This window comes from Apis cerana, linkage group LG9 (assembly GCF_029169275.1).
Source record: "Apis cerana isolate GH-2021 linkage group LG9, AcerK_1.0, whole genome shotgun sequence".
In the NCBI taxonomy this organism is placed as follows: Eukaryota; Metazoa; Arthropoda; class Insecta; order Hymenoptera; family Apidae; genus Apis; species Apis cerana.
Window position 1 is genome coordinate 6,826,527 of NC_083860.1, and position 23,938 is coordinate 6,850,464.

General features: G+C 33.1%; 2 protein-coding genes across 8 annotated transcripts in view; one reads left to right on the forward strand and one right to left on the reverse strand.

The window, feature by feature from the left end:
• Positions 1-23,938, reverse strand: part of LOC108001691 (uncharacterized) — a 99,776-nt gene that overhangs the window by 43,167 nt on the left and 32,671 nt on the right. For 3 of the 4 annotated variants that reach the window (XM_062079265.1, XM_028664867.2, XM_062079264.1), the window contains one exon: positions 22,978-23,078. The exons of the other annotated variant lie outside the window; for it this stretch is intronic. The gene's annotated coding sequence lies outside the window, so the exon portion shown is untranslated. The remainder of the gene's footprint in view (positions 1-22,977; positions 23,079-23,938) is intronic. 4 annotated transcript variants of the gene reach the window in all.
• The window catches only part of LOC108001480 (uncharacterized), a 64,658-nt gene that overhangs the window by 9,751 nt on the left and 30,969 nt on the right, over positions 1-23,938 (forward strand). The window lies entirely within an intron of this gene.

Sequence of the window (23,938 nt, forward strand, 5' to 3'; positions counted from 1 at the left end):
TCGCGAACGTATCATTTTCTCCTATTCCACATCGAGAACAGTTTCGAAAATTGACAAATTATTAAAGAAAAATTCTGATTGACTCATCGTTCGAATTGGTGACAGTTCGATCTCGAAGGGGAAAGAGAGAAAAAAAAGAAACGAAGGAGAAAAGAAGATGGCTAAGTTTTACGATAGATATCGTTAAACGAAACGATTGATTATTATTATTATAGATAATTGGCGTAAAATTTAATGGCCTGGTACTTTTTTGTTGTTTTATTGTATACACTCGATGACTCGCCATTTTCGCATATAAATCACTTTTCATTGGATTAACGCTATAGGTAATGAGTAATACAATTCATTATTGTTAGAACAAGTTTACGAGGAAGTTACGTTTAATAAGGTGGTTAACACGAAGTTTATGAACCATCGCATAAACAGATGTTAGAAAACGAGACTTTTTACTTCTACTTAACACGCAATGTGTTATTAAGTTATTTTTTTCCCTCTTTTTTTTTACTGGAATTTCGGAATCACTTCGTTTTTTTGCGAGAGAGGGGAAAGAAGAAAATTACCCTCTTATTTTGAACAAAAATAAAATTTCGAATTCTTCTAGAATTATTATTTAGATGTGTCGATGTTAAGTTTTTTTTAATCTGTTTTTGATATATTCTAATTAATATATATATATTTTTTTTTTTGCTGTTTCTTGTCGCACGAAGGATTTGTTACAGTTGGCTTCCTACTTTCGAAATATTTTTTTTTTCTTTTAATCAACGTAACTGTAATTGCCCGCATACTCGTAACAGGTCACTCGTTGTGACAACGGAAGTTCAACAAACGTATAGTTATTTGAATTGTATAACCCACTTTCGTCTTTCGCGTGCACCTTATTGGAATTTCTTCTAAAAACAATTTTATCTTTCTTCGAATATCCCTTTAATAATTTATTCAAACTTCTGAAACGAAACCATCAATTCCAATTTATTCTCCCTAATCATCACAATCAAATACTCTTTCGTTAATCCATCCAAGTCTTGAAGGCTTAAGCCAATTACCAATTCTACCGAAAAATTACCAAAAATTTAAGTACAATCCCCACGTTTCTTAAATATCCAAATCTCAAGTCTCAAACTTAAAACCCCATGTTACCTAAATCTTCTTAAACTCTCAAAACCTCAAAACGATCCCATTGACAATCGAACCAAAAAATCCTCTAAAATCTCGACACTTACAAAAATTATAAACCCACGTTTCTTAAATATCCCTTTAATCCACCTAAGCCCTCGAAACCAAATCATCCAGTTCACAATCCCAGCGAAAAATCCTCCAAATCATCACAATCTCAACTTTCAAAACCTTAAGTACAAGCCTAAATATAAACAATATAAACAATCCCCAATAAATTTTCCTAAATATTTCTCCACTCTGGATTCCAACCGATTCCAATGCTCTATGGAAAAATCCCATAAATATCTCAAAACGATCATCATCGATTCTCTTCTTTCCTCTCGTTCCCCAACGAGATGCAGAAGAGAAGGGGCCATCTATCTATGCCAAAGGTGCGTCGAACCCACGTTTCGCCAGAGGGATCCGCTTTTCTCATCGTTGGACACGCGATACCCGGGCGGAACGCGAGAGCTCGAGAAACAGGAAAATATGCAAGAAGCGTTGATACATCATAGACGGTCGGCACTAGCCCGGTATGGGCACACATAGGGCCCAGAGATTTCTAGTGGGCCGTGAGGAGAGGAGAACGGGGCCCGGAGACACTTTCACTTGCACACGCTGCCAATGTACGATCGGCATGCGACCGAGCTGGCGTTACAGTTTCGTTCCAATGAACAGGGAATCCGGTCCAGACGACCGACAATCCTATCCGGGCCCCCTCCAACCGCCCCCTGGATCGGACAACGGAGTTGACTAGGGAGAGATGATGCTCTGATGAAGGGGGGAAAAAATTCTAGACCACCGTGGACGATGGTTTCCGTGAAACGAATATATTTTTTTGGTGAATGATGATGGAAAAGGTTTGGGATTGTAGATTTGCTTGATCGGTGGAGAGATTTAGGTGATTTAGATCATTTTTGGTCTGGATTTGGAATTGGGCTAAACGTGTATCGAATAAATTGTAGTTGGAAGGTGATTATTGAGTTTTAAAAAATGTAGGAGGTTTGTATCTGTTTTGTATGTGAGTATATAATTTCATAAATTGTTGAAGTTATTTTTATTAATTTTTTATTAATTTTAGAAAAAGATAGGAGAGGATAAGAAAGTTTCTATATCTGGAAGAGTTTAATTCTTTTTCAAAGTTAGATTAATATTATTACAGTGAAATTTTGCATATAGTTATGATAGTAAAACAGAAAGTTTGATATAGGTATGCGCATCAAAATTTTTTTCTTCTTTGCCTCGGATGGTTAAATTAAAATCGTTATAGCAAAATTTTATATACGGTGAATTAATTTAATAATAGTAATAATGTAAATTTTATAAGTTACACGTCATTTAACTATCATAAAATATAAAACGGCGAAAGAGAATTTTATGGCTTATAATTTACAAATTGTCAAATCGCTGATGTTATTGGTTGTAAATTATTATGCAAGATCCTATTAGATATTTTTTGAAAAAAAATTTCTTTGAAATGATGGCTATAAATTGATATATGTATATATATATATATAATATTTCAACGAATTACTTTTACCAATCAATTAAAAAGAAAACAATAAATAGATAATATTTCACCTTATTTATCTAATCAAAATTATAAATCAGTTAATTCTAAACTTTACAAATTTGATTCACAATATCGATTCCCAGGAAATCAGTTAGAAACATTCGAATCAAAGATTAGATACCTGAATCAAATATTAAATAAAATATATATATATATTTCTTTTTTTATTATATAAATACAAGAAAATATTTTTGCCATAATTGATACGAAAATAAATTTATACGATAAACATTCGCGCAAATAGGATTTTAATTCTAAGCAAATGGATGAAATTCGATCTTTACGCAAAATTTCATTGTGTGAAATATTTCAGAGATATAATTTTCCTGCAGAAAAAAATCCCATTTAAATTTTATTTGCGAAACAAACATATCCATCGTCATAGAATTTTGCAATTTTTCGGAAAATTCGATTATGCATTCGATAAACACTTTGTAATAAAGTTAAAAAGGTCACAGATAAAAATATTTCAATTACGAAATTCGAAGAAACAAAAATTTACAATTTTAAATTCCAATTAGAGATGTTCAATAAAAAAATATTCATTCTTGTTAAATTTCTTTTTCGTATTTCTTATTTTTTTTTATCTTTGCTAAATAATTTTAATGTTCACACTTCACGTCTGTTTTACATTTACATTTACATTTATCTATATTAAATTCTTAATAAATGAAACGAAAGGAAAGGAAAATAAAATAATAATATTGCAAAATTCAAAAATTTCTACCGATCTCCGCGTTAAAGTGATAAATTCGTTGATCTAATCTTCTCCGAACTCTGGCAATGCATCATATTAATCCATAGCAATTTCGCTTCGAACTCTCTGTTTCACAATCTCTTCGTCGTTTCGCAATATGTCTTCCATACTGAACACGAATCGGTTCAACCAGTTTGCTGATTTTGTCGGGTATCAATGGATTAGAACAGTTCCACGAATCGAAGGGAATAAAACTAACAGAAAACGAAAAATCGATCCCTCTATGCCATAATCTAAAAATCTGCGATCGAATTGATTATCGTATTTCTTTTCTAACATCTTTCCTTTTCCATTCTATCGTTTTACATCGAATAAATCAATTCAACTCTCAACTCTCAGAATTTCTTCAATTCTATTCCCCTCTTGAATAACATCTCGACGAAACAAACGAACCCTAAAATTCCTAATATCTCTATTACAATCTCGAATAAGCGTTCCAGAAATTCGTTATCCTCGAATATATATATTTAATAAAAATCGAAGAATCTATTCCATTCCTGCAGAATTTCAATAATTCAAAAACGAGATTTGCCACGTACTCGGATTCGATTCCACGATGCGACTCGAATCGAATTCCAAATGGAGGGCCGCCCTGTTCCCCGATTTGAGTGGATATGCGCGCCGCGTAAAACGCCTACGAGTTGTCTCCGTGTGTGTGCGCGCGCTGCACGCTCGCGGACGGCCTTGAAAATTGCGAAACCGCTCGAGGCGGAAACCGAAAGCGCAGTCCCCTTAAGAACGGTTTCTAAACTCTCGGTGTCGCGGCTCCCTGTCTCCATCCACGTGTGTGTGTGGGTGTGCAGATTGGAATTTTTATATTACGGTAAAAGGACGCGGAAAACGGTGTTCGATTGCAAGAGGAATTAATTAGATGCGCCGGGTATTATACGAGCGTGGAACCGTAATGGCCGTGGGAGTCATTGTCTCGTTTCGAGACCGGATCCTGGTGAATATTTTAGGTTGTTGCGATAGGTTAGGAGATACAGGCTGGTGTGTGAATTCCAAGTTAACTGTATCGAGTTGGATTTGGAAATTGGGGTTAAAAAAAGGAGATTGTTGAAAGGTCGAGTAAGAATTATTTATCGTGCAGACGATGATCGAGGTCGAAGGAACGATCGTGATCGAAGATAATTAGTGGAAGAAAAAGTTTGAAGTTAATTTGACGCGGTTCGATAGTCTTGCATTTTAATATTGGACCGTGAATTTATTTATTTTCTTCTCTCTTTTTTTCAATTCTAACGTAATTTATATGTTACACGTGTGATAAAAGTACAGGGATTTAGAGATTAATATGATCGGTTCGATGAAAAAAATATGAGAGTCCAAAAAATCATTATTCGACCCCTCCTTTGGTGACCGAGAAAAAGAAAGGGTCCTTGTAATAAAAGATATACCGAAAATATAAAGGTTTCTTAGCAATAAATCGTAAAGAGGCTTAAAGTAGAATTACAGCGATAAGAAAAAATGTAAGAGAGCATCGTTTATTTTCGCGATATTTGTTTGAGAAAATAAAGAAATAACAATTTATACTGCAAGAAAAATTTAAAAAAGGAGAATTCAAATGATAATTAGAGAAGTCAGGATTGAAATTCCTACGATATCTTATGGAGAATCTATCTCAGATTGCGAGAATTAATATTACAGTTATAGTCCGAGAAATGTTGATTGTTGTAAATCGGTGCACTCCAACATTGGAACTGTGCCAACAATCTGAACGTGCAGTTATAATGATAAATTCATGTGTGGAGAGAGGAAAAGAGCGAAGCTGGATCTGAGATATGAATGCTCGATAAAAAGACAAATTGTTTCCACGTGAATCAGCCATGAATCCAGTATGGACATATGGAATCCAGTCGTGGGTCGAGCATGCAAACCTCTATGCACACCATATGGAACAATCGTGGAATGTTTCGTCGTATTCGTTAGAAATTAATCGAAAATTTGCTCTATTATCTCTCCAATTGTTAATCAACTGATAATTTCAATTAATTAAAAAAAGGAAGGAAAATTAATTCGATAAATTTGATAATAAAAATACCATCACTTTACTCACTTATTTTATTCGCTCCAATACTTGGTTAAATTATTAAAAGTAAATTAATCACTGGAATTCCTCGAAATTGAATTCCAACCAATACAAATTTAATTTCAATCAAAATTGAAGGACGATTAATCGATTGCCAATTAATGGTACCTGTTCAATACCAGCAATAGAAAGATTCTCAATGTGTGCGCATTTGAATGTATCGCGTTTAAAATACGAACATGGAGAATAAATCAAGGAATTACATCGAGATACGCGGGAAGACTCGTCTATTATTCCCGATAATTGAAATTCTATGAAAAAACCACGCTCGATTCACCGGCTTTATGGTCGCTTCCCCTTGTAATCGAGATAAATCATGAATATTGAACGGGCAACCGGGAATTGTTCCTCGCTTGTTTTCATTTTTTTCTCTTTTATTTATGAGTTAACTTCGTTGTACGATATAATAATTTATCGAGCGAACTTTGTATTTTATATCGTTTTCGTTTCGATGCTAGATATATACATATATCTTTTTTCAATGTTATTGGAATCGAAACGTTATATCGTTAAAAATATTGATATGAATATCGATTAAAAATAATAACGTTTTATAACGATATTATAGTGATAAATGGAATTAAAAGAATCGAGAAGAGAAATAATACCGTTATGAAATGTAAACATTTTTATAATTGTAATATTGTTAACAATAAAATTTTGTATCTATGATTGCGATGATGATAAGGTAGCAATGGATTACATAAAATCGTAGAAATCGTAATCACGTTGAACTTCGGTAATATCGATATTTCTTTATCGAAATAAGAAATTCCCAAGATAAAATTTCCGATAATTTTCCATCTTCGAAATATATTCCATCGTTAAATAGAAATATGTGTGAATGAAGACGTAGAGTAGCGGTGGTTTCAAGGCCGCTTTCGCCTTCCTCGATGAAACACACACATTTTTCTACCCTGGCCCCTAATGAAGAGTCGATTCAAGATCATTAAGAAAAAGCCGTTTAACAGTCACGGTTGTTGCGATCTGCTCGAGGAAAATGTGACGAGCATCAAACTGTTACGAATCAAACGGAATGGCTACATAGAAATACCTGATGAATTATAGAAAATATTATCGCTTAGAGGAGAAATAATAACCGCAATCGCGATCATTAAGACTGTAAATTTCACTATGTTTAATGGAATTTTTCTTCTTAGTTACAAAATGTGTAGAAATTTTCTACGTCAAAATATACTCTATTTCTATAAATATATATTAAAAAAATTATTTATCGCTTCTCCTCAAACAAAAGAAAAACCAACGATAAAGTTGTCGATAAAGAATTGTTCGTGAAAGATAACGAAAATCCTCCTAATAACTCCTTTCCTGAAACTCTCTAATTTCCATCTTATCGCATCTAATAGCAGATTACCAGAGAAAACTGTTCCAACACCGTGATTTTTAAATTTACCGATCGAGAAAATAACTTTCCACATTTCTTACCTTTTTTCCTTCTGGATCTACGATCCTCAAAGGCATATCAAATTTATTGTCGAAGTAACGGTACCTATCTGCAAGTCAACGCGGCACAACTACGAAACTAAAAGACGCCAAGAACGGTTTTAAAGAACATGGCCGACGTTCGTCGGACCAAATCACATCGAAATGGTCAAAGTCCTTTCTTAAAATATCGCTCTATGCCCATCGATGACCACTTTTTTGTCCACCAGAGAGAAAGGTCAGGTTTTAACCAGCTCTATACCTGATACACCAAAGGATCTTTGAAATTCATTCAAGGTTATTTTTGAAATTGCCGCAGCAGGTATATTTCGTCGCCATGTGCTCCTTGTCTGCCAACGAGAAGGGCGTCGCGTGTTTCTCGTAAGGTGACGATGTTTTAATTTCTAACAGAATTTTGCTCGAACGTCGAGAATTCAAGCCGATTCGTTTTTTGTTTTTGTTTAGTAGGAAATTTTCGTTGGATGGTTAAAATTGGTAACATTGGAATTTCTATTATATTAATCAAGAAGTTTATTAATCAGTAGTTACTAGTTAATTATTGATAATAATTAATCTAATCTAACTTAATCTTTCGAAGCATAAAACCAAATGATAAATTTATCTATTTGTGATTTGAAAATACTTGAACATTGCAAGACTTTTTTAACTATAATTCTTTGTTAATTAATACGATTATTAATATACCTGCTTGAAAAAAATTTTAATACCTCAAAACTATAGCTCTCTATTATTGACTAAATAAGACGTTGAAAAAGAAATATATTTCCAGAAATATATCCTTGAAAACAGTAAAACCACAGTTCTATATGCAAAAAAAAATTACACAGAACAAGGACCTTGACTGCTCAAGGTCACTGAAAGTAGACCTTGTGCAAACAATTACCATTCTTTTCCCATCGCTCCTCCTATATTCTTTTCGAAGAATCAAATATCCTCGGCGTCCAGAGATTCGTTGCATGTTAATTTTCTTCAATATCGACGAGTAATTGTCGGGATAGTGATTACGATGTATGTTGTGCAACTGTGAATGAATTGATCCAGGATGAAGCAAAGCTTGGAGTCTATTCGGTTGGATAAATTAACGAAGTAAAACGAAGTAAAACGAAGTGAATAACGAGCCGCCTCTTATACGTCAACGAACTTACATCGTCGACAGTTTAGCGGGAAATTATTAGCCGGCCGTTTCTGACGAAGCGGAACTGCTATGCCGGAACGGAAGGAGAGGAGTGGAGAGAAGAATGGTGTTATTGAACTTGTTAATCGTGGATATTGGCATGGTAATACCGGTAGTTCGAGAGAAATAAGATGTAATAAGAATTAGAAATTACAAAAATACATCGATGTGTCGATTGTTTTTTAACCATTCGCGGATGGAGTATAAATTCTCGCGAAAAGATTTCTTTTGAAGTTATCGAATTTTTAATTTCAAGATGACAATTCTTAGTTAAGAAGAATTAATCGATAAGCAAGACACGAATCTTGTTATGCTCAAGCTTATGTAATTATATTTATTGCATAATAAGGAAACTTCATGTCGCTTAAACGATTTTTAATTTCAATCCTTGATAAATATTTCGCCTGTGTCGAAGCTCGTAGTAGGAAGGAACTATAAATAGAATCTAACTGTACGTCAAGCCCCATTCACACCCATTCATTTTCACATAAAGTTTCACAGTAAGTTACTTATACTCTCACACGATATTTTTACAATATTTTTCTTAAATAAAAACCTTAATGCGAAACATTTCTTTTTTTTTTTTTATTAAAGAAAATCGAATAATAACTCGATCAAATTTTCAATTATTCAAAAGCTTTTCTCGATAAAAAGAGCAGCAAGCTAATTTTCCATGTAAGATAAATTTATCCTTCATCAACGAGCGCGCTAATGTACGACCTTTCGATGGCATTTCCATGCAAATCCTGTCCTCCATAGTCGCAGAGAATGTTGGCACGTCGAAGCGGAGAAGAACACGGAAACGGTTTCTTCGGGAAGAGAAAAAGAAGCGTGGACGAACGGTGCCCGCGTTCAATCATCCCCGGCGCAGCCGAGCGCAAGAAAGGTAAATTCCTCGATTAGGAATCGACCGTTTGTCTCCTGTTACCTCGGCCGTGAAATGGCAATCTTCAAGGCTGGCACGGGTGTTTCCAACCCGGTGATACATTCCTGGCAAAAAGATCCCTCATGTAAATTACGCGTCGTCCGATTGCGGCGCGCCTCGAGGAACGTTGATCGCTTAATATCGATGTCGATGCATCGATGGATACGGATTTAAGGTCGACGTTAGAGGAGAATGAAGGGTAAAAAGGATCGTTCGTGTTCGTCCCTCCTTTTCTTCCTTATATTCTTCGTCGAATTGCATTATCAATTGCGGTTTATTAACGATCCCGAGTCTTGGATTGAAAATTACACGTTTTGTTTTAAAGTAGTATTTTGCCTTCATTTTCCACGATTGAATTTTTCCTTTCTTTTTTCTTTTTCTTTCCTAATCAAGTACTGAATATCGCATAAAGGCTGTTGAGTATAATGCGAGTAAATACAATGCATTTGTATTTGAAAAATCAGAATATTTTGAACGTCAGATATTGGGAATTTTGTTGGCTAGCGTGGGAAAGTTTTTTTTTTTAAATGATTAAAGCTTATAGCGTGAATAAGCGCGAAACGAATAAAATTCGTTTTCTGAGAGAATTATAATCGAAACGTGAATTATGAGGGGATTCTTGTCGCAATTAAAATATATTTCTTGATACAATTGAATTATCGTTTGGAAGAAACAGGTGCAAGAAACGTTAGAATTAACAGTTATAACCCTGAATCATTGTTACTTCAATGGATAATAATAAAGATCTTCGGTTCTCAGATATTCTTCAAGATATTAATATTTTAGTTCGCGAATATTTTACGGTTTAAAGAGGTATTTGAAAGTATGGAATAAAATTTGAAAATTTATGTGGATTGAATCTGCGTATGAGAAAGTAAGGATTTTTAAACTGCAGACTTGTTTTAAGAGGGCTTAACGAACCAGCAGAGTTTTAATGAAGTATAATTGAATGGGAAGATTACGTTTAATTATGCTGATTACTAATTCGAGGGATTATAATCATCAATAGGAATTTAAAGTCGTTTAAAAATTATAATTATGAAATTTTTCTCTCTCGTTTTTCTCATTGATCCATCATTTATCGTTCAAACGTGTGCACAATCGATACAATTATAGATCAAACGTGATATCTTCTATGAATTTTAAATAAGACATTGTGAAGCTTTCACTGTACAAATTCCTGAAAAGAATAGTTTGGATTTCCAATTGTGAACGGAGGATTGATAAAAGAATGCATTATGATATAGATAAGAAAATTTCGAAAGGTAAAAAATTTCTGACTCGTAAAATCATTTACTGCGTTCAAATGGCAACAAATATTATAGAAAAATTAACATTATGAATACCGTAATTACCTCTTCCTAACTTTCTTCCTACAACAAATTTCCCCTTTTCCCAGAAATTTTTCAACCTTCCAACCATTGTTCCTTCCTCAGAATCATCTTGAATCACTTTTTCTTAAATTCCTTTTCCTTTTCCAATATGCCAATATTCGTCGACCATTGGGCAAAGATTCATTCAACCTTGAGACCAATCTTCCTTTTCCCAAGATTTTTTAGAAACTTTTCTCCAAGTCTCAAAGTCTCTCTTTCAGACCTCCTTCTTCGTAACAAAAATTTCCTTTTTGTCGACAAACTTCACCCCCATGAATGTTCGTTGTTCGCTAATTTCGCGCAAATCTCGAATTCAATCTGGAAACCGACCAATCCCTATTGTTAAATTTTCCTCCCAAGAATCGTACAATACCGCAAGCTCTCTTTAATTAAACTGTGTAGACGACAGTCGGCCTCCATTCAGAATGAAATCGAAAACTATCGTCAAGAGCCTCGCCCATCTACTCGTGCGCTAGACTCGTGGCAGCAAGGTCGTTCTATCTTTTCCTCTCTCTCTCTCTCTCTCTCTCTCTCTCTCTCTCTCTCTCTCTCTCTCTCTCTTTCTCTCTGTCTCTCAGAGCTCGAATGCACTTTCATTTCGAGTTGTCGGTGTCTTTCGCGGCCGTTTACGGCTGTTAAATTAAATTCCACGTCTGTCAGTCGGTCGAAGCGTAACTGTCGTCGAGAGGCAGAATGCAGAATGCACATAACTGGCCATTGCTCAAGTTTCATCGTCCAAACGATTATCCAGAAAAGAAAAAATCCTGTTCGGATACGAGTTCGAGAAAATTCAATCGGAATTTTTTATTCCGGTTTTTGTAATCCGATTCGATCGAGAAAAATTTGATCGTGTTTATTATATTTTGGGACGATGACGCTTGGATTTGAGCCGATTTGAAGTTGTTTTTCAATTTGAAATTTTCAGGAATTAAAATTTATACAGTCATTTGTAATAATTGAGAATGATCTTGTTTGATTTCGCGTCGAAGAAGACTCGAAATTGAATTTCTGTTGAAATTTTTAAACTTCGCGAGCCATTTGATAATGTTGAGTAAACGTTTTGTACACGTTCTTCCTTGTAAATCTTCTAGGAAAAAAAAAAAAAGAAACGAAAAAATAATGCTTGACGTGTAATGTATGACGTTTAAAACGATGATAATTATTCTTCCTCACAAATACGCGATTTGTATGTGTTTATTATTATTCATAAGCTTCATTTAACGTCGTTTCGATTTATTCAAGAGTTAGAAAAAATTTAAAAAAAAAGTATCCTTTATATATTATTATTCGCAACGTGTACACGTTGATAAATATTAATCTTTTCTCGTCAGATATTTATTTGAAATAAATATCACGTAGCTGTAATTAATGGAAGCTTTGGATACAATCGATACGAATCGATTCAAACAATTTCAAACTTTCATTTCTTTAAGAGAGAAATAATCATAGAAAGTATCTGACAACAGTCGAACCAGGAATCGAAGGCATTTATGACTTCGAATGGACAATCTCTTTGGACAGGTTTTGGCGACCCCTTCTCTTTCTCGATAGAGTAACCATGGCCGAGCATTTGGACTTTCACGACTGGAACAATTTCACACTCGTCGATCCAATGTGCCGATAATATTCGAATAAAATACCTATCTTAAATATATAAAAACACTTGACTATTTAAAACTTTTTTTTTCTCTTACCAAACCTGAATATTTCTCAGAAATTATAAGCTAATTTTTAATTCTAAGGAAATCAAACACAAAAATTGATGTACAAAATTGTCAATTGAAAATTATTATTCGTTGAAATTCTATCTTCTATATACACTTTGCATTATTTTTTCACTTCTAGAATTCATTATCAGTCTCACGAATATATCAACATCCTATATATTTGAGTTTTCCTATGTATTTATCGTTAATGTATATCGGATCAGTGTCTGAAAATATATACACATATAATGTATACACTATAAATATATACACGTGTGTTAAGCTCTATTTGTCACGGAGCCAATACTGAGAGAACGTGGATTGGAATGTGTCAAGAAGTATACCGTGTCCGGAATTTAAGAACCATTCATCGTGGAAACACTATGATGCAGCGAATATGTAAATACCTTATGTGTTGAAATGTGGGTGGAATATATCGCGGTTAGAACTTAAGCCCTGCTCTCCATTGAATCATACATCGTATATAAAACAATTTTTCTTTTATTTTTCATTTAAATGCATCGCGTCTGGGAGCAAAGTGTATTGGATTTCATGCCAGTGTTTGAGAAATGTTTTATTTTCTTCTTTTTTTTTTTTTTTAATTAGTTATTCTGTTTTCTTAGAAAAATATCATTGATGCAATCATAATTTTAAAAACGCATTTACGATAATAATTTTTTGTACGTGATAAAATGAAAGGATACGTGATAACGTATCATTTTTCATCCATGCAAAATTCTCAATTGTTCAAAGCGTATAGAAAGTCGTTATTGTTAAATAAATTAACACAAATTTATAATCTATTTGCAAATTGAATTTCTTAACTTAACTATTTCTTGATTAAGTTAGGATAGGAATCTGGATATACTCTCAAAAAAATGTTAAATCATTCCAAAAGATGATATCGTTAAAATTTCTATAGAACATTTAATATTGAATATTCGTCAAAAATTTTATTAATCAAAAAACGATTCCATGTTATATTTTTCTCGTGAAATATATCGGGTCAAAATGTATATCCAATTCTCGTTATTTTTCATCCATCTATTAAATGTCGATTTTATAAGAACACCTACTCGATATGGACAATAATTTCGTGGACAATGCTACTTTCACCAATGATCAAAGAAAAAGCCGCGTTTTCCGCGTGCATGAGAATAATAATTAGACCGATATCACAGATACAAGAGCGCAATGCAATCGTGTTTGGGTCCTTAGATTCGCTACACGCGTCTACGACTTTCGCAATAAATAATTCAACGAGAAATTACGACTCTAAGTCATTGTGTTCGCGATAAAACTATGCAATTACAAGTTCGATTTCCATCTCTTATGGCCATGCAAATAAATATTCTTGAAATACCTCGTTTCAGGTATATCGTTTGAAAAAAGAAAAAAAAACGAATAAAATATTGAAACGTATTGTTGAATAATATAAAATATTGTCAATGTCATATTTCAACATCGCACGTTTCTTTTAGATATAAAAGATGTTGAAATATTTTGCATTGGACGAAAGGTTCTAAAAATTTAAAATAAATTGTTCGATCTCAAATAAAAAAGAAAAAAAGCAAATTTCAAAGTTCAAAAAATAACGCAACTGATATCAAAATATTTTGTTTCTAAATAAGAATATATGATCTAGAAAGAATATTGTAAAAATATTCCAAAAACTAAGATAACTCAAAATTTACCATATCCGTGAGTAAAACAAAAACTTAACAAATTACACCTCCCCCTTTTTTTTAAAAGAAAGAAAAAATAAGATTCACAATATGTCACAAAATAAAAAATAAAAAAAAATTTCCAAACACACTTATGGAAACACACATCTCACTCGAAATAATTTGTCCATAAAGACACACCATTTCAAAGTAAAAAGTAATGCAATTGATATTTTGTTTCTAGACAAGAACATGTGATCTAGAAAGAACATTGTAAAAATATTCCAAAAACTAAGATAACTCAAAATCTACCAATATCACATCCTTGCACGGAACATAAAGATTTAACGAATCACCTATTTTTTTCTTAAATAAAATAGGAAAAAAGAACAATATTTCACAATATATCACAAAATAGAAAATAAGAAAAAGTAAAAAAAAAAATTGCAAACGCACTTATATCGGAAACACACATCTCACTCGAAATAATTTGTCCATAAAGACACACCATTTCAAAGTAAAAAGTAATGCAATTGATATTAAAATATTTTGTTTCTAGACAAGAACATGTGATCTAAAAAGAATATTGTAAAAATATCCTAAAAAGATAATTTAAAATCTACCAATACCATACCTATGCATATAAAAATTTAACGAATTTCCCATTTTTTTAAAGAAAATTTTTTTAAGGAAAAAGAACGTTCACAATATATCACAAAATAGAAAATAAGAAAAAGTAAAAAAAAAAATTGCAAACGCACTTATATCGGAAACACACACCTCACTCGAAATAATTCGCCCATAAAGAAAATACACCATTTCAAAATAAAAGTGACGCGTAGAGTTGAACGACAAAAAATCCTGAGAGCAAGTGGTATCACATGTTTCAAGAACCACCTGGTACATGACGCTCGCATATTTACTCCGTATATTACGGAGGCGGCCATATTGCGGACCTACACCGACGAACACGCTTGTACCCACGCGTGTTCTTGAGACGTGCGAGGGTAGATCATTGTGTGCGCGCATATATGTGTGGATGTGTGGGTCGGCAAGGACCCTGGGGGGCTGGAGCAAGCGAGCTACCGGCACACCACGAGTGTCTACCTGTGTCCCACTTTCTAATCAAACCGATCCAGCCTGGGTCCAGGTTGCTCGGTTTCTGTCTCTGTATCGGATGTTCTCTCGAATATCTCCCTCGACAGGCAAAGAATTCTGTCCGCGAATCGTGTTTCCAGATGTTTACACGAGCCGCGAGTATGAGAATGTCGGTTGGAGCGTGTTCTCGAAGATTGGAGAGCGAGATGGGGATATGCGCGAAGACAAAGGTAATCGATTTGATATTCGAGATCATTTTTTCCCCTTTCCTTTTCTTTTTTTCTTTTAATTCAGCTTTGTTGTTATTTTAGAATCGTTTTTAATTTGATTATGAGATTTTTCAGAAGAAAATCGAGAAGAACTTCTTTTATTCGGGTGATATTTTTATTTTAATAGTTGGGTTTTATTAATTGATGAGGGAAAGGAATTTTGGGAAGGGATTTTTCATTTATATCTGAATATATCTTATATCTTTTTAAATATTTAAAATTGTAAGTAAGCTTGAAAAATTATTCCGTAATCAGAATTAGTCATTGGAATTTTTGTAATAAAAAAAGATTTATTATCTACTTCGTTCTTGGAATTGTACAAGTCGTATCAAGAAAACTTGGTGATGAGTAAATGCGGATTTCTAGAAGCTAGAAAAAATAGTAAAATACTGTGATAATTCGAATCGATAAAAAACGAATGCATTGGATTAAATTAAAGAAAATTCTTGAAACGTACGCAGGACATCTTTTCGAATCAGTAAGCAGGATATGTCTAATTGACGTAACTAATTGCATATCTGAATTCTTGACAAACTGCATCGATTTCCATATTAATCATTTTAACTAAGAAAAAAAAAATTAGAAAAAACTTATGTTCCGTTGTATTAATAGAAATTGAAATAAAACTTATTAATTCTTCACCGAAAAGATAAAGTAAAAAAAAGAAAAAAAATATTTATAAACAAACGTAAAATCTTCTGTCATTTAAAAATTGAAACATAAATAATCATTTAAAATCATTAGACAATTGATTATTGATTTCCAGAGACAAAGATTTATTTTTAATTTAATCTTCGCCTTGCGATCGTAGAAAAAGAAAAATACAGAAATTCTGAAATTTTAAAAATCTATCTGTCCCAAAATTTTGAGAGAGTCCAAAAGTTTCAAAAAAAGTTTTTAAAATTTTGAAAATCTATAGTTCTTAAAAATTGCACAGATTCGGAATTTAATAGATTTCCAAAGAATCAGGAATCTCAAAATCCTGCAAAGTTCTAAAATTTGAAAATTCAAAAACTTTTCAAAAAGATATTCTAAATTTCGAGGCTTAAAAAATTTTCAAATTGGATATTCCATAATCTCGAAGGATTGAAAAAATAAAAAATTTTCGAAAAATCGAAATTTCAACATGATATCGAGTCGCGATATAATAAAATTTAATCGATATGCGCGCGTTTCGACACGCCAAGGTTCGTGATTCGTTCCATACGAATTGATTAAAACCGTTTTCTCCGCACAATAATCGCGATTTAATTAAAATTATAGACTATTCCAACTCGTTAACCTTCTGCGTATTTCACCAACACACGTTCGAAGCTGTTAATTTCAATTGCAACCTATTACGATCCATCTTCTCGAAATGATCTACTGTACGAGATAATGTATGTAGACAGGAACTAATCTAGATGCGAACAATTGAAAATTAATCTCGGTTTTATAGACTGGTATCTTTTGCTAAACACCAATTTAATTTTTAGGAGGGAATGTCATTTTTCCTGAATATCCTTTAGCCTGATCGAATTGATTGTTTTGAAACGATAATTGAAGTAAAAATAATGGAGAATAGATTTGTACGAAAAGATAAAAATATATTTATTCGAGGAATTTTATTTCGGTAGTTATTTTAACAATAGGAGAGAAGAATAAATTAAAAAAATAATTTTATGCGATTAATTAATAATAAAATAGATATCGTCGAAAAAATTATTCTAAATAATATATAAAACAATTTAAAAGGGGGAATAATTTTATACAGATGATGTCATTTCGAGAAAAATTATTGTTCCATCTGTTTGCAATGTCACGATTTCTATGAGCTGCTACTTAAATATCCTTCATCCATTCACATCTATTTTTCCCGCTTACTCGATAATCGATATTTTTGTCTAGGCAAGGAAAATCCTTTTATCTCCGCGAACGTCGTTCGTTATTTCCTCTCTCTGTTCTCACAAATGACATAATATTGAAACGAAAAAAAAAAAAAATATATTTCTTTTAATCTTTATAATCGCAAATTTGTAGAATTTCAGAATTCTATGAAATTACTGTTCGAATCTTTTTGTTTCATGGATCTCTAGCTTCTGAAAAATCGAAACAAAGATTCCGTTAATTCTCATCGAGAAAATTAATTGCGATTGAAGGGGAGAAAAATCGATTGAAATAGAATGAAAACCGAAGCAAAAATCGGAGAACTTTAGTGGGGGAAAAAATTGGTCTTAAATCATTCATCATTCGAATATGAAAAGTGTGCGTGCGCGGTCAACAGAATTTAAACAAAGTAACGAGATATGCGCATAATTACCGATTTCAGCCGATTCGATCGAAAGAATTCAACCTTCGTTACATTTAGCCACGCATACCGTTTCGAAAATAACTCGATCAGCGTCGCAATTAGAAACGTAATTTAAAACGAAAACTACTATTTCGAAAAGGAAAACGAAATATCGAGAAGATATTCTTTTCGTTTATTCGCAAGGCATGGAATAATATTAATTAAAATAATGAAGGCAAGAGAAAATAAAGTAACGGCTCGTTTTTAGAATTTTGCGAAATCTCTAATATTTTTCTCAGAAAAATAGTGATTCAAAACTATTTCTCGTATCTGATATATAATATCCAATGACGAAATTAGAAATTTATCACAGTTAAAATTTAATCGAATGGTTAAAATTCTTAAAATTTTTAACTCTATCTCACAATTATATGACATATATTCAAAGTTGAACAAGAATAAATTATACATTTCTTTACAGAGAAATTAACTTTACATATCGTCTATCGTTTTCATTTCATCTAGAAAAGAAATTTTCCAGTATTTTTAACGAGACAATCACGTTTATTTCGAGATATCTAAATGCGACGACATCCATATAAGTGATTTAAAAACAATTTTAAAAATCTCACATTTATACCTTACAATTTGATCTGTCCAATATTTTTATTTAATCTTTTTTTTCAATCTCAGCATATCGATTTTTCCCAACCAACCTCGAAACCTCACTTTCATCTCCTATTTTATTTTTTCCCCCCTTCCATTTACCCCGCCACTTTTAAAACTTTTTTTCTTTTGGAAACCGAATAACTCATCTCGATTATCCCGAGAAGAATGATTCGAGATCGAAAGTAAATTTAAAAACTCGGCGTGTAAAGAGGACGGCAAACACAACACAACAGAAAACAAGTTCTGTTGCCATGCGCCATATTGAACGCAGGTTGAGCGTTGCACTTTTCCTCGGCAAAAATAGTTCTACTCTCGGCGGCGGTGTGTGCATAAACCGGGTGGAATGCGAATTCCCTTTTTCCACTTCTTTTTTTTCCCTTCTTCTCTCCCTCTCTTTCTTTCCTTCCTTCCTTTCCTTTCCTTCTCTTCTCTTCTCTATTCCACAGCGAAAACGAGTAAAAAAAGCGCGGGTATATTTATTTATACGGTCGAAAGGCTTACGCACGTCCGTGCTTATGACCGACGCATATTGTTCATGCGTGAAGCACGTAGGCAGACAGAGGACTGGAAGAAGATATGGAAAAAAATTCGGGGTGATCGCGCGTGACGATGATTCGATATGATTTCCTTTCCCTCCCTCCCCCCTCGAGATGACGCGAACGTGGAAGAAAATCCCGACTGATCCTGACTCGCTCCCTTCCCCCATTCAAATCCTCCACTTTCGCCATTCGACGAACTCGTTCACGAGAAATTCATTTTCTCTTTCTTCTTTTCGGAGAGGAATTTTTAACAGATTCGTTTCGTTCCATTCCATTTCCGGATATTATTTTATGAATGTATTAAATATTCGCAGCTAAGAGAAGAAGAATTCGGGAGAAGAAGAAACAGATAATTATTTAAATCGCAGTAATTCGATTCGACGTAAATAATAAATAAAGGAAAAGAAAATCTATTCTTTCGAATTCATGCTGATTGTTCGACGAAAAACAACAAGTAAGTAAAAAGTATAATGAAAAAATTAATATTAATTTATGCACGGGCATAAATTTTCAATTTAATGAGCTGCCACCGCAATCGCTGTGCAATGTCGTTCCCGCATTCATCGCAAAATACTCTATTCGATCATAAAATAGTTAATAATAGACAAACAAACAAACAAAAAGGTGAAACGTGGATAGAAATTTCTCTAGAGCCAAAATAATTGTCGCGCGAAACAATCTATCCATCCTGTCCCCTAATAAAATTCCAATTAATATTCACGACTCAATCACGGATCGGGAAAAACAAACGAACGAAAGTGGGGAGAGGAGCGAGAATAGAGCGGCGGCATGATAAATTTCCTCGGGATAAAATTTTTGCGATAAACGTAATCCTAAGCAAAATACCGGTTCCATGGCAAAAAGGAAGGGAACCCGTTCCTGGAACAACCACAACTCCGATTTGTCTGCATTAAATCAGCTCCGTGAAATTATCGGCCGCCGCGTGTTTCCGTACGCGTGTCCCCTCTTGGCCTGAACCAACTATTAATTAAACGAGCGCTTTGGAACCCGTTAACTCTCCACCCATTGTCTCCTCGTCGCACGGTATTTCGTCCATAATTCATATCTCGATATTTTCGCTATTGTCGCCGTTTTGTCGATCGATGAATCAACGATGAATATATTTATTTGTCTATTTATCTTTTTTAACCGATGCCTCGAGTATCCTGTAAACGATTAGACGGGGGAAAAGATGAATCGCCCGGCCGTTAATTAATATTAATGGAAATTACTTAATTTGAAACTACTAATTGGAAAACGATGAATCCGGTGATTATCCGGTTGAGAAGGTGATTGAAAAATTGATATTCTTGATTGATTGAGTAGAGGATTATCTTGAAAATCGAGAGTAAATTTTAAGTATTCGTTCATTCGTTATTCGTGGATTGTGCGAGAATATAAATATATTGCGATTTTTTTCTTTTTAACGATTTTTTCCTGATGATTAATTCCGCGTTGGAAGAATTGAATAAGAGCTCGGGTTTCATTATATAAATTGTAGTCGTTATTTCGATTACGATATATTATATTCGAGGTTGTTTTTTTAGTTTATTTTTACAAAGAATTAAGAAAGAAGGAGCGTCGATTCTAAAAAAAGAAATATATCAGGGATATTTTTCTTCCTCGAACGAGGAATGAATTATCGTGAAATTAATTCTGCTTGTTTTTGTCGGATGATTTACGCGTATTCTCGCGATTACCTATCTTCATTCTAGAGTTACGTAAGACGAAAAATCTCGCGGCGATCCAAGTAGACTCGTTTTCAAGTAGAACGAGAATTCGATAACCTAGATTTGTACGTGTTTTTATTTTGTTCCTTGAGAATATTACGTTTCAAGGATGCCGAGAATCGCGTTTGCTAGAAATGCAGATAATCTCTTCAAATAGCTTCCGTGTCTCGAGATCGAGAAAACTTTTTTTATGGGAATAAGTGTGTAGAAAGAGCGTGGATTTTAAACTTTTCAAAAGTCATTTGTTACAGTAATTAATAAACAATAAGATTTTATGCGCGGTATTTATTAATTTTTATGACGCATCTTAAATCTTCGTCTACAACTTTCGCTCGAAAATATTCTTGTCATTCCAAAACACTATTACAACACGTGTTAATTTTAACGATACTTAAACTTACACTTTCAATTTCTCTGTTTTACAATATCCCGATCGATAGAAATTTTTCTCAAAACGCCTTAAAAATTTTTATCCGTTTTGTTGATTAAAAAAAAAGAAGAAGAAGAAAAAGGAAAAGAAAAAAAATTCTCGCGAGAAATAATTAATTACGAAAATTCTAAATCATTTCAATTTGTTGAATCGATCGATCGTATAAAAATCGTATAAAATCTCAATTCCACGTAAATGAATAATTGATTCGTTGCAAAGCTAGAATTTCAATGTACATTAGTCAATCTACTACTAGTTTACACGAGGAAATGTTAACGGTTTATAATTGTAAAGGAAGTTTCAACGTGTAATTTTCAATATATTAATTATAACAATGTTCCAGGGGTGAGCGTGTGAATCAGCTCTTTGATCATTTCTTACCGCTGCTGCTGTAATTCATTCGCTTGTCTTCGGTCTCGTCAAAGATAATTTCCGCGCTTCGACGTTGTTCGGTGACTTTAACGCATGGTGGACGAGCAACCGGTGATTTCAACGACCAGTTCATTACACGTTGCGACAATAAACTGTCAACGTTGTCTACAAGTATTTACAACGACATGAAAGCGCCTTTTTTTTCTTTTTTCTTTCCTTTTTCATTAATCTTTTCACGTTTAATATTATATCTTTATTTTTTTAAGATTAATTAAATTTCCAATAAGACAATATACCGCTTCAGGTTTTATTTTTCTTTTTTTTTTTTATTTTTTTGAAAATAAAATGCAAAGAAAAATAAAAGTGGAAATACGATACGGTTTACGGGCGTGAAATAAATCAAACGTGTCTGATAATAATTTTAAATTATGCAATTGTGATTGATCAAAATGAAAGGAAGATTGCCGATTATTTCGAGCAATAATTCGTTTCGTTTCGTTAGATTTCTACGAGCAACGTGTTGATTATTCATTTTCAATAACATCTTTTTGAGCGTTGGGTTTCTCATTCACTTCGAAGGAACGCTTTCACCGTTCGTTAAACTTTCGTTTAAAATAATTTTCACGTAAGAAGAATAATATTACCGATTTGTTCGGAATAGATAGGAAATCGTTTTGAACGAATTATTTCACGATTAAATAGTAGTTAGAATTTTTTTAAAATTTAACCCAATTTTAAAAGAATTTCTCCTTAGTAATCGAGTTATTGCAATTAGTTAACGCTTCGATGAAAATTGGTCCTGCAATTTTAAGAAATTTCACTTGGAGATAGCGATTGAACTCTCCATTCCAGTGGGTCATCGATAACCTACGGCACTTTCCATCAGAAAAACTTTCATCGTATGAACTCGATTCTTCTACCCGAAACATTGCAAAATTCATTACATAGTCCTCCATGCAATGCAATAATTGTTAAATATTTTCTCGAAGAAATTTAAATTTTCTGGCCGAAAATCAAAGGCGCTCAAGTATTGATCTCTATCCTTAAAAATAAAAGAAAAAATCAACTTGTTTCATTCAGCAAAATTTCGAGTAAGACTATAATTACTACGATTCTGCACATCTATCCAATCATCGAGAATCTTAAAAGTAAATATGGATCCTCTCTGAGGAGCAATGATTTAATCCAATGGAAGATCTGAACGATGGAAACGAGTAAAGGGATCTGGAATGGGAGGAAGAGAAGAGAATGGCGAAATTAATCGTTCGAACCATGAGGTTCACCTTGTCTGATACACGTTTATCGTTAATTATCAGGGAAAGTGAGGCCGTTAAATCTCGCGTGGAGATTATTGTCGCGGATGAAATCGATCGATCGAGGTTTATTCCAGGCCGTTCCATGTTGTCGTATGTTAATTCGAACGGCTAAACCGGAATTCCGAGGTTGCGATTCCGTTAATAGACTCGATCGTACGCCATGATATTTCAGCATCCGTACGATAATAAATTTGTCACAACTAGAATCGAACGACTTCCCTCTCTCCATTTCCTTCAATTTTAATTTTAATTCAATTTGAAAAGTGAGAATTTATATATCGATTTTAATTACATTTCCGATAGATATTTAAAATAACATATTTCAAGAAGAAGAAAATTTAGAATCTAGAACGATTTGTATAATTAGATCAAGAATTGGTATTCTTTAAAATATTCTTTTCCACTCACCAAACGTTGTTTGTTCTTCAATCTCATCCTTGCACACTACATCAGCCACACATTGTACTCACAGTGTCACACTCTCAGTTCACACACAATCCTCTCGTTTTCTGAAACACAACGTAACAATTATGTCAATACAATTATATGTTCAACATCCTTTTGATAAAAATTATATTATAAATATTATAATTATTGAAAAATTCAGTGGAAAAATTCAAAGAATGATTTTATTATTTGCAATAATTTTTCAACGCTACGAACAGCGTTTTTATTTATCTGGCATATCGTGTAAATAAATTTAACATTCCGTATTGAAATGAAGTTTTTCCCTACAGATGATTCAATGTCGATAACACGATCCATAAAACCGGAACTTCGAGTCCTTGCCTCTATCTCTTGAATGATAGACTTGACCATGCAATGAATACATTGACATTTTATATGTATTTACAAGTAGAGTCTATGCATTCACGTATATAATTTCATGTCGCATTGTTTTAAAAATCGATTAATCTTCGTAGACTCAATTTTAAAAATATTTGCGTCTCTTATTGTGTTATTTGATAATTTTATATTATTATTATTGTTATTTGAAAAAATGTTAATATTGTTGGAATTTCCTGCTTTGTTTAAAGCTGCTGTTAAAGATATGATCTGATTATGTCATTAACGTGAAACTTTATACATCCGTCTTCCTGCAATCCAAGTGTCAGAGATTAACAGAATACTATTACATCCAGGAGGAATCGAACTATGTTTTTGAAAAAGAAAAAATATTAAAAAAAATAATTTAATTCTATTAAATTCTATTCTTCCATATTATTCTTTTTTAAAACCATATTGTGTTCCTTTCCAAATTCGATGTAAAAGCAATATAATTTTATCCTAAAACCCCTCTATCCTACTCGGATCCACTTTTCATCCAAAACCAAAATTCCATTCATGGAGATTTCATTAGAATCCTCAA